Source organism: Rhineura floridana, chromosome 1 (assembly GCF_030035675.1).
Source record: "Rhineura floridana isolate rRhiFlo1 chromosome 1, rRhiFlo1.hap2, whole genome shotgun sequence".
In the NCBI taxonomy this organism is placed as follows: Eukaryota; Metazoa; Chordata; class Lepidosauria; order Squamata; family Rhineuridae; genus Rhineura; species Rhineura floridana.
Window position 1 is genome coordinate 32,743,544 of NC_084480.1, and position 12,262 is coordinate 32,755,805.

General features: G+C 40.6%; 1 pseudogene; it reads left to right on the plus strand.

The window, feature by feature from the left end:
* Nucleotides 1-740: 740 nt before the first annotated feature.
* LOC133375927 (5S ribosomal RNA) lies at nucleotides 741-854 on the plus strand (annotated as a pseudogene).
* Nucleotides 855-12,262: the final 11,408 nt, after the last annotated feature.

The window sequence follows — 12,262 nt, forward strand, 5'->3', positions numbered from 1 at the left end:
ATCTTTTCAGAATTGATTCTACAAGGGTAAAGGGCTTTCTCTCTGTGTGGGGAGTATTATACAAAATGTGCTTCACAATTCTTATTTTATTTAGTATTTATATGTTCCTCACCTTATCCACAAAGCTTAAGGTGCCTCTCAGTTAAGGGTATTTAAGGAATTTGATATTTGTGAATTCTGATATGCGCTGATAAATGTGCAAATCTGAATGTGACTGTCAGATATTATAGTTCTCTGAATGTTGTGATGAGGCTCTTGGCTCAAAATCAAACTGATTTTTAAAATACATACTTTTGAGATAAATCATATTTAGAAATGCATATTTTGAGAAAAATTCTCTTGGGAATGTGTATTTAAATATAGATTTCCATGCAGATTTTTTTTTGAAAAAAAAATCATAGATTAATGTGGAAGCAGGGCAGCACTGTCAGGAACTCCCCCCCCCCCATGTACTGAGCTGCATAATTTGAACCTCTCAGTAAAAATCGTTCTGTAGGAAATACTGACCACTGCCCCATGTTGGGGAACCACAGAACTGCAGCCCCTCAGGGACAAACATTCCAGATCTGGCCTAGATTACCCATCCAGTCATTATATTTCTCCTAGATTTTTTTTTTCCATCTGAGCAACAAGGTGCACCAAATTCTTCCAAGCTGCACAGGAAGTGGAGGGGACTGTGAAAGAGCAACCCAAATTGTGTTTGCATTTTGACAAATTTGTAGGGCACTACAATATCTCAGGTCTACGGCCATACTACCCTGAACATATCCGATCTCGACTGAGAAGGTAAGCAGGGTCAGGCCTGGTTAGTACTTGGATGGGAGACAGCCTGGGAATACCAGGTGCCATAGGCTTTTCCTCCTTGGAGAGCCAGTGTGGTGTAGTGGTTAAGGTGTTGGACTATGACCTGGGAGTTCGAATCCCCACACAGCCATGAAGCTCACTGGGTGACCTTGGGCCAGTCACTGCCTCTCAGCCTCAGACAAAGGCAATGGTAAACCCCCTCTGAATACTGCTTACCATGAAAACCCTATTCAAATGATCGCCCATAAGTTGGAATCAGCTTGAAGGCAGTCCATTTCCATTTTCACAATATCTCAGAGAGGAGGTCAAGTCTCCTGCTCCCCTGGTGCATTCACTATAGCTGTCCAATTTCTCTGCTTTTTAAAGTTTGATAGAAATATCTGTTGGCTACAGGTGCGTTCTTAAACCACAAGGGTGTTATTTTTTTGGTTTCCTATTAGTGAATATTAGCAGTTTTATTTTCAATTCCTTTCCTAATGATTCCTAGCATAGCATTTGCCTTTTTCACGGCTGCTGCACACTGGGTCCACATCTTCATTGAGTTATCCACTATGACCCCAAAGTCTTGTTCCTGCTCAGACCTCATAAATGTATATGTGAAATTAATATCTTTTTTGCCCCAATATGCATAACTTTACACTTGTTTACGTTGAATTGCACTTGCTATTTTAGCACCCACTCACTCAGTCTGGAGAGATATTTTTTGTTTTCACAACCCTGAAACTTGGCCACCTCACTGCTCACTCCTAATTCTAGATCATTTATGAACAAATTACAAAGCACAGGCCCAGTCCATGGCCAGATCACAAATTGATATCATGTAAGGTGGCAAAATTTCATTATGATATTTTGAAAGGTTTATGTATCTGAATTGTATTTTCATGTGATAGCCTATTCTGACTGATTGCTTAAGCTTTTTATAATGTAATCAAGACAGCCAAAACCAGCTTTTTCCAATGTTTCTAATTTAAGCTATAATGTGTGAATGACGTGTCTAATTAAAATTTTAAAACTGCATTGGAAAGCTAATGAATTGTCTTTCAAATAACTAGGTGTAGTAATGACCTTATCTTTTACTGTTTACATGTTTCAAGCTATGTATCAAAAAAACTTATTTTTCTTCATTTTTATAGTTACTCCATATGACACTTTGCATGATCCACATATGCACTGAGCCAAGATAATGATAATCCTTGACAAGTTCAATGTCCTCATTGTCAACTTTAAAGTTACATAAATCTTCTGTTGTCATTACTTTAGTCTTCTTGACGTGCTGTCACATTAAAGGATCAATTTCTTACAAGAGCAGAACAAGTACTATGTGGAACCCATAACATGGAAAGCACACCTTGAACTTGACCTGGTAGCAAATCAGCAACCAGTGTGGATTTCAGAGCAGACGTGTTATGAGCTGATAGGGTCTCACTCATTTCAGCAATCGTGCTGGAGCATTCTGTACTAACTGCAGCCCCTGGGTCAGGTTATGCTGCATGGGGATTTCTGTCACCTTGGCTAACTGGCTGCCAGGTTTTTTTAGTTTTGGTTAGGAACCCTTGCTGGCTGTGGGATGCTGAGTTTTCTGCCTTACTCATAGGAATCTTGTTGTGGTTGGTATGGCATTGTATTTAAGAAATCATCACTATTGTTGGTTTTTCTTTTTCTATTTTCATTTCAGTTACCTCTGACCTTACTCCCTTACATCCATAGACGTCAGCTCAATCCCCTTAAACCCGCTGATGATGCACCTCGTTATTTGCATGATGGTTTGTTTCTTGCCCAATAGTGCTAAAAGAGAATTCACATACTGGGAAGTGTGGCTTCAATTGCTGTTGTTCCCAATCTACTCTGTGTGTCCAAACCATGTGTGTTTTCTCTCTGTCAACTATTGCTCACTGGAATTGGTTTGGCTGTCAAACTGAGTTTATAGCAGGCCACAGAGTAGGCAGGAAAGAGTAGAGAATCTTCTTACTCTTACTCATTTCTCAAACCTCTCTCTGCAGTGAAGGGTCAAGTCTGTGAAGAAGTTTGGAGCAGCAATGTTAAAAGGCAGGCAGAGCATTCCAGGCAGGGAGTTGCCAATCCTGCTTTGATATGGATATTGTTGCAGAGGATCCCAAGTCAGTCCTTACCAACAGCACAATCCTAACAATATCTACTCAGAAGTAAGTCCTCTTGAGTTCTATGGGGCTTAGTCTCTTAGTAACTGTGTTTAGAATGGCAGCCTTCAGGGGCATCCATCTTTACTCCCGAGTGCTCCCATCTAACATCTCCACAACATTAGGTTCCCTTCTTCCTACAATGGCTTTCTGGTGACAGGCTGGGCCTGAGGGCACTTAAACGCTCTTGCCAGAAGCAAGTAGGCTAGATTAAATGTTCCTTACCCAAGCTCTAAGCAGGTGAGAAGGAATGATCCTGTCACTTCAGCTGGACCTGGAAACACCTTCATTTAGCTAAGATTTCTATCTTAATTTCCAATCAGAGAATTTTTTTTGTTTGAGTGGTATGCTCCAAGCAACTGTGGTTGATGCTTAATGCATCATGCTTAATGACATCACTAGGGCCACCGACTATGACATCAGTAGGGCCTGCCCCTGAAATCTCAGGGTTTAGGATGCTTCTGACCTGGCAACCCTATACTATACACATTTTTTCAAATCATCTCTCCCTAATATCATGCATTATTTTCACTAATATATGCATTTTTATGCAGTAGTGACCTTAGTACATGCATTTTTGTGCACATCACTTGGTTGGAGAACTGCATAGCAAAATTCAGAAAAGTGTAAATTTTGGGGGAAACAGCTGTGTTTTGGTTTGCATACTGTTTCAGAAAATGTGAATTAGGTACATTAAATGTGAACTCAATTGAATTTCTCTCCCATCCCTAATTCTGCCTACTTAGAAATAAATCCTATTGAATTCCATAGGGGTTTAGTCCCAGGTAAGTGGGATTAGTGCTAAATGCAAATTAAATGTTTTTTTCTGTTGCTTAATTTCCCCAGCTTTCCACAATCACCGATGCCAGTTTCAGACCAAGTCAGGGGGCAAAGAGTGTGAGATGCAGGCAGCCTGGCTAGCTGGCTAACTGTTAAGAAAGGAGGGGAGGGAACCACTCATTTTGAAGGTTCAGTGGTAGTTTCATTGATGGTGGTCTGAAGGGCAGGCCAAGATCTCTATGAAATTTTAGACAGGTTTTTAATGGCACCTAATCCTCTTCTTCCTGATTCTGTAAATTGGCAGCCAGGGCTAGGTTTAATTAGCCTCACCCTGTTCTGATGCTCTTATCTGTGGTTTAGTAGACTCTTTGTGTGGTGATCTCAAACAGTCAGAAAGGTATATACAAGTAGCCAGATTACTGTCCTCACAAACTGAAAAGGGAAAAGCAGGAAGACTCATCAGACAAGCAAGTGGATAGGCAGCCTGCTTTCTTTCAGCCTAATGCTACCCATCATTACTCAAACGTATGTCCCATTGGTTCAATTCCTTAAGCATACGCAATTATGCTTAGGACCATATGTAGCCATATTTTTTTTTAAAAAAGGTGATTCTTGTTTCCAAACATCAGCTATGCAGGCTATTCTTTAGATCACTCTCCATTTCCATGTTGGTCAAAACAATATTTTCAGGATTTTTTTTCTCAGATCTGAGAATTTTTGATATTTTAGCCATTATTTACAAAATCCCTCTTTCTGCCAGAGATAAAAAAGAAGCCAAAGGCCAGATGTGTAGCAATGTTATTTCTAAAGACAAAACAATGAACCCACATGACAGGAGTATGTAGGCAGAAAAGTGGGGCATTAACATCCCACACTTCACCACATACTTTTGCTTTTTTGCTGCTGCTATGTTCTTTTAAAATAAGAGGAAGGTCACTTGCTAAAAATTTGTTAATGCTGGAATCAGTATAACTCAGAATAGGAGGAAGCTGTTTGACACTGATGAGTTGGAATGAGATAAGGAGCATGCAATGATATTTTGGTGTAAAAGAATGGTGGTGATTTTGTCAAAATAACAATGGATAAAATGATGCTTTGAATTGAATGGCATCATACATATTCAAGATTAATTAATAAATATGAGGATGTATCCAACAGTGAGTTTGAACTAATGGAAAGTCCTTCCACTGGTGCTAGGCAAAGTTTATTTCTGAATTTATTATTGTATTTTATTTTCATCCATTTGTCCATCATATTTCAGATCCACACCACCCCCATACATCTACAGCGCAACCCACATACATTTAAAGTACATGACCTTCTCCAAAGAATCATGGGAATTGTAGTGTGTTAAGGCTGCTGGGAAGTTGTAGCTCTCTAATGGGGAAACCACAGTTCCCATGATTGTTTGGGGGAAGTCATGTACTTTAAATGTGTGTTGGTTGTGATTTAAATGTATGGTGTGGATTTGCCCATAATCATTCTCAAATGGGGTTCACATATCATATCTCTGAGCATCCAATTGTATAAAGACTCTTCCACAAGTAAAATAAGTTGAGAGCTTTCTCCCCCTCCTCTCTCAAAAAGGATCATTTCTGTTTGTGGCCCTGCCTTGTTGTCTTCTACCATTTACCACTTTTTTTTCCTGTGATGTAATCAAAAGAAGAAAGTTGCTTATCATCATCATCATCAACAACAACAACAACAATAATTTTTTTAAAAATAATGAAAATTATCAAAATAAAATCCTTATGTTTGTGTATGTTCAAAGTACAGGTCAAAAGCAGTGACCTCAGAGGACCTGCATTTTTTTTCCAGAAACAGAAGTTCAACATTTTTATACTCTGGCACAAACAGATACCACAAGGAGCTGACCTAGATTTAAATGCCGGTCTCCAGAGGGAGGAGATCTTTACATTAACCCACTGTTGCTCAGAATGCAATACTTTACATATATCAAAGGATGGCAACCTAGAAACTTGAACTTCAGCTTTGTGCCTTTTGTTCTTTTCTGTAGCAGAGCAATGACATGATTTCCTCAAAAAGCCTTAATCCTCATTGGTACAAATTTCCCTAATATTCAATAATCATTCCCAGTGGGGGACGTCTGATAGCATCTGTGCCAGCATATGTTAGGCATCTCCCAGGGGCCATGGCTTCATTTTGCCGTAGCCTTTCCTGTCACCTAGAGAGAGAGAAAATATCCCTTCACAACAAAGGCCACCCTAAATAAATGACATTGTGAGTCTCTATCAATAAACTTCATCAAGTGGGGTTTTTTTAATCACAATTTGCATATAGTAAGCCACTAAGCAATGTTAAACCAATCTGAGCTCAAACTAGATGCAAGATGTACACATGGGCACATAATATTTTCACTGAAGCACTTTGTAACAATTTTTGTTTAAATAATATACATTTAATGTAGGGATAGGGAAAGTAATTATTTAGTTATAACTGAGGGGACAGAGAGAGACAGAGGGAGAGCTCTCCCCCCTATGTGATTCTCTTACCTTCTATCTGCAGCCTCAACATGCATATAAATTAATTTTCAGGGTTATATAAGCTGCCACTCTGTAACGTCAAAAATGGTGACCTGGCCTATTCAACTTCTTTTAAAAACTTACTCATTTCTGAATGTTTGTTTATTTTGCAAATCCCAATGCACATTTTCACACATTGAGAAATCAGCTCCAAAATGCTAACATGTGCCAGGGATTGGATGCACTCAGATGCTCCCATCAGAAGCTCTTGAGCAGAGCCGATCCCAGCAGGACTGGCATTTGGTGCCACATGTAAAAGGTGCCAGATGCAAAGCCTGCTTGCAGAGGTACAATCAGGAACAGGGCTGGCACCAGGCATGACTGGGCCCTTGGGCGCCAGCCTGTCCCAGGCCCCCTGCTCCCAGTCCCCCCTACAGACGACTTGGAACCACTCCACCTACCTCATCTCTCTTTTTGTGAATGCCCTGCATGCTGATCACACAGGTTGCTGCCATCAACCAAGATGGCAGTGGAGGCTTCTCTCAGGAGCTGACACCCCCACCGCCATCTTTGTTGATGGCACACATGCATGCTATGCTGTGTGTGCTCGCGCACAAGCCTGCCATCAACCAAAATGGTGGTAGGGGCATCAGCCCCTTAGAGAAGCCTCTACTGCCATCTTGGTTGATGGCAGCTGCATGCATAGCACGCAGGGCATTCACAGAAAAGGAGGAGAGGTAAGTGGAGCAGGCAGGCACAGTGGGCTTGCATGGTCTGTGCTGGGAGCTCTGTCTCTGCGATCTGCAGCAGGGTCGGGAGTCAACCCTGCCAAGGATCGCAGAGGGGGAGCACTACCCCCACACCCTTGACCAGGGCCAAATGTGGCTGCCTTTTTGTGCTGGCCCTGATCAGAAGCACATTTTATGGCTCCCATTCGCTCCTTTGGAGCTGCAGCTTTACCTGTCCCTGTAGGGTGGGTGGGCATGGCTGGGGGGGGAACAGCCTTGTGGACTGTATTACCACCCTGGGCTCCTCTGGGAGGAAAGGCAGGATATACATTTAATTAACTAATTAGGACCTGACACATCTAATTTGTCCCACGGGCCAGAGATTTAGGCCATGTCTCATTTAGAAGATTGGGGGACAGGGGAATCTAAATAATTATTTTAATCTAAGTTAAGACAAAAACAGTATAAGTTCATGGTTTAAATTTTACAACTGCAAAAAAAAGTTTATAAATTACTAATGTCTGTGAATCAAGCTGCTGTTTAGAATCCACAGGAGAAGTCCAGTGAGGAATGTGACCAATCTCCACACTAACTACCTAACCATTTTACATTTTCTCACAAAGTCCCAGAGCATAACACTGCTATGAATTTAGAATGGCAGCAGACTGGCTTCCATTGGGAGAATTCTACCATTGGGGAAACCCATGTGTGAACACCATGCCAAGGGCCCCCTCAATCCTGGGCTGCATTCAGCCAACAGTTTATTCCATTTCCGTGACGTTTCCTTAACTCATAATTCCCACATTTTATTTTATCTTTCACATGATGAAAAAGTCACTTCTGGAAATCTAGCAGAATATAGTGGAAGTTAAATGCTCATTTCTGTAGTAATTACTTCCAGAAAAAATCTGTTTGCAACCTCATTAACCCAGAAAATTGTGAGAGTAAAGTGATGAATTTTGGGATGGTATACCAGCATACAGTTCTTTCCTGCTGCTTTCATGGGGGAATGTCTACAACTGAATTGAACAGCTGAACAAAGGTGCAGATGCAACTGAAGTTCGGGTTTCTCTCTCTCTCTTACACACACACGGGGGGGGGGGAGAGAGAGAGAGAGAGTCTGCAAGTAAAGTAGCTGGTATGGGCTTGCCATAATTACCATGTTCTTTCTTTCCTGTAAGACAGAAATGGGTCGATATCCTATGAGAGGAAGAATAAGAATCTTCAATAACCTTTTCAGCTGTCTAAAAAGGAATTATGATTTCTTCAAGTCAATGGTCTAAATTCAAAATTATGATTGAGCTGTTTCCTAAAGTGGAAATTAAAATTAGTGAAAGAAGGTGTTTGCAGCTCGGGTGTTTTCAACAGCGTGTTTGAACAATCATGCAGAAATCCCCTTTCAAGCTCCTAAGTAGCTTAATAAAGAATCAATATTGCAGCTGGCCTCCAAGGAGTCGAGCTCTACATATTTGTCTTGGTTCAGCTGACAATGAGAATATCATGTAAAGATGTGCACTAGCATTTTAGCTAACTTGTCTGCTTACTGATTAGACCTAAGAAGATATTTCATTACAGAATAACGGGGCTAGTCCTTCAGCATCCACTTCCAGTATAATTTGCCATTCACATTTATAGGATGATTGACATAAATGTATAATGAAATAAAGGAATGCATAATGAAATAAAGGGAGTTTGGGGAAGAGGGGCTTATTTAGAGCTACTTCTTCTCAATGTTGCCCCATGGATACTATCCCATTTCCCCTCTTAACCCTTTTTGGGGAGGGAGGGGGACTTATGAATATGATGCATTCTGACTGTCCCTTTTTTATTTGGGATAACCTCTTTCTAGGTAGGGTGGCCACACACATCACCAAAAGAGAGGAAATGCATCACTGCCCCCCAAAAAAAGAGATAACAGAGGACACATATTTGCATAAAATATGTATGTACTGACTTATACATGTAGATGCAAATTTAGAATAATTACTATAATTTAAATTGAAATACAATACATCAATATTGCAGTCTGCTGCCTGGGTGCTAATGGCTGATGGGCAACGTCAGTGCCTCTGCTGCTCTCCTTTCTTATGGTTCTTCATCTTTAAACCATAGTTGGATCAGACAGCCCTTGAAATGGAAGACTCCTTCAAATAGGGGACTGTCTTCTTCAAAGTAGAATGCACCACCAGCATATTTCTAGTCCTTGTCTCCAACCAGATACTGTCCTTGTTTTGTATTGCATTGTTCTGCAGGAAGGTTAGCTAAGGAATGTTTCAAAGTGAATTTCAGTTCTTGTCGAGATGCTTACCAGACCAGATTGTATGCTGTTCAAATGTTAAGACCTTGACAAGGCCTGCCTATGGTGAGGTAGCATATGACTCAATCCATTATCATTTTCAGATGATGCTGAACTTAGTAGTGTTTTAAAGATTAGTCATTACTCAGAAACTTTCAGATTTTGTTTGGAATGACTATATTCTTGATGACTATATTGTTGACATCTCACTTCTGTCTTGTTCTGGAATATGAGACAAATATTTATAGACAACGCAGCATCCCAGAGCATAGCGGATGACATATTTATTGATAAAAGCACTTTTCTATCAATACTGGACTGGGAAGCTGTGTCATATTGAACTATTTTGAAGTCTGGTTCAAGGTGAAGCTTTGCATTACATGGTGTACACATACATATGCCCAGGCATGCACACATAAAACTATATGTGTAAAGGAAAGTGCCAGACTGACTGCATGGTCATTTGCTCTAGACCAACTTTTCCCAACCAGTGTGCCTCCAGATGTTGTTGGACCACATTTCCCATCTTTCCTGACCATTGGTAATGCTGGCTGAGGCTGATGGGAGTTGTGGTCCAACAACATCTGGAGGCACACTGGTTGGGAAAGGCTGCTCTAGACCAATGATTCCATTATTATTGAGCCATTAATGGTTAATAGCCTATCCTGTCTACACTATAAACTTAAAACAGTTTAACTATGATGGTCTCTCCCCCAGCAACCCTGGGAATTATAGTTTTGAGAGTGGGCAAGGCAAGGCATTAATACTAGAACTGTTGCTCACTGAAGTTCAGGCCTGAAATCTGTGTTCCATAGCAGGACTCAAGACAACATATGAAGTAATGACACAAGAGTTAATGTCCTTGAGCAAAACGCAGGGGTAAAACAGCCCTTTGCTATTTGGGTGGATAGCAGTTCCACAAGTGGAACATGACAGCTGTCATCTGTTTCCTCCTCCCTTCGTTCACAAGGCCCAGCTTGCTCCCTAAATCCAGAAAATATTTATGCAAACTGGAATGGAAACTCAGAGAGGCAGATGCTAGCCAGACTCTTTCCTCAAGCAACTCTCCATCTTTCCCAAACCTCACCCTCTTCAGTCAGCATTCCACCTCTCTTGTCCCTCTCATCTACCAAAAAATCTTTGGGGTCTGCTTCAGATATCTGCACAGGCAGGGACCCCAGAAAACGGGAGCGGCAAGGGAAGTTAAAGCCCTTCTAAGATTGGCCAGGTGAGGCTCACCCCCCCCCAATGATTAGGAAAAAAGACTGCTGTTATAGTCAGTCTTGGTAAAGAAAGGGAGAGATGGTAAGCCATTCTCTAAGAGCCAGTAACTGACAGCTCTGTCTTGCTTGGTACACCTTCAGAACAGTTTTGCTGTGGGGGGGAAGAGGTGACCTGAGAGATGTGGAGGCTGATGGCTCCAATGTCAGAGGGGGAGTGAATCCACTCCAGGTTTTAGTCTGAACTTTAAAGGAGCTGTACAAGGTGCTGAAACCTATTCATAAAACAGGTTCAGGTCCTTGGAGAGCTTCCTGAATGTTCAGACTAAAACCCGGAGCGGATTCACTGCCCCACAGACATCGGAGCCGCCAGTCTCCACTGCCTGAGAGCTAATGTGTGGAGAGAGAGAGAGATGGAGCAAGTGTTGAGGATGATAGTGAGGAGGTGATTCCCTGAACAATGTATTCTTCCATAAAAGTCATGAAATGAGTCTTTGGTACACTTGAGATCTCTTTTGAATTTAATCAATTGAATATTGAACTGCCATGAGCCTGGGGTCCCTTCATACGGACATACAGCTTTTGAATTACCAAATTGCTATGGAAATGCACTCTTATTTTGTTTGGACATGAAATCTCATCCAAACTGAGCTTGGATGAAACAGGTTGTGTGAGTTTATAGCCAAAGATGTCTGTATTTTGAACTGATTGGAGAGAAATCATTTTTCAATGTTTTATTATTGTTGTTATATTGCTGCTGCTATCAATCAACTAACAACATTATCACTATTTATCAAATAACAATATGACAATATTACTTGTGCATGAGGTTTCCAACAGAAGGACAGAAAGCCTGATCAATCCCCATGTTGGAAACCTTACGCTGTAGGGGGGAGAAGAGGAAGGGAAGGTTCCATTGCACAAGCAGAAGTCTGTTGCACAACCGGAACAGCAATGTGTGCTTTTATTTATTTATTGCATTTATAGCCCACCTTTTCTCCAAGGAACTCAAAGTGATGTACATGGTTCTCCCCCTCCTCATTTAATTCCCATAACAACCATGTGAGATTCCTGTTTGGTGTATACACCGCAAAAAAGTTCCTGTGAGCCATACTCACACATTACAATATTTTTTCCTGACACTGAAATTAAGTTCATGCAGAGAAGTTACAATGAGTGAAATTCATAAAAATATGTAATAATTTTATTGCCCTCTCATAGCTGAGAACAAGTGTAAATGTTTCCTGAGATCATCATCTTTGCAGATATCCCTCTCTGCCTCTAATTTTACAAATCAGATTCTAATCTGAAGGCCTAATACGGAACAAATTTGCTTAGAAGAAAGTCCAACTGAACTTTCCCCAACCTTCTGGCTTTCATAACTTTCCTTGTAGTGCAAGGAATTCAATGAGGCTAAATTTTTGTAGTATTAGGAAAGGCTGTTTTTTTTTTTTAATGCTGCCTGAAAATCTAAATAAAAGCCTGGATAGGGTGTGTGTTTTTTGCTAAATGTGCTGCAAATACCATGCACACTGAATATATGAGAAAATAATAAAGAATCTTAACAAAGAATGGTCTAATATTATGACTAATGTATCAGCGATATTCATATTATAGCACAAATGTGTGTGTATCTATATATCTATATACGTATACACATACACATATATACATATACATATCCTGTATATATAAAGCTTTCCTTTCAAAACAAACCTCTAAATTAGACAATCCCATTTCAGTGTAATTTAATTACATCTTGAAACACCCCCTTTCTTTCTGATTTCAAAGCTCT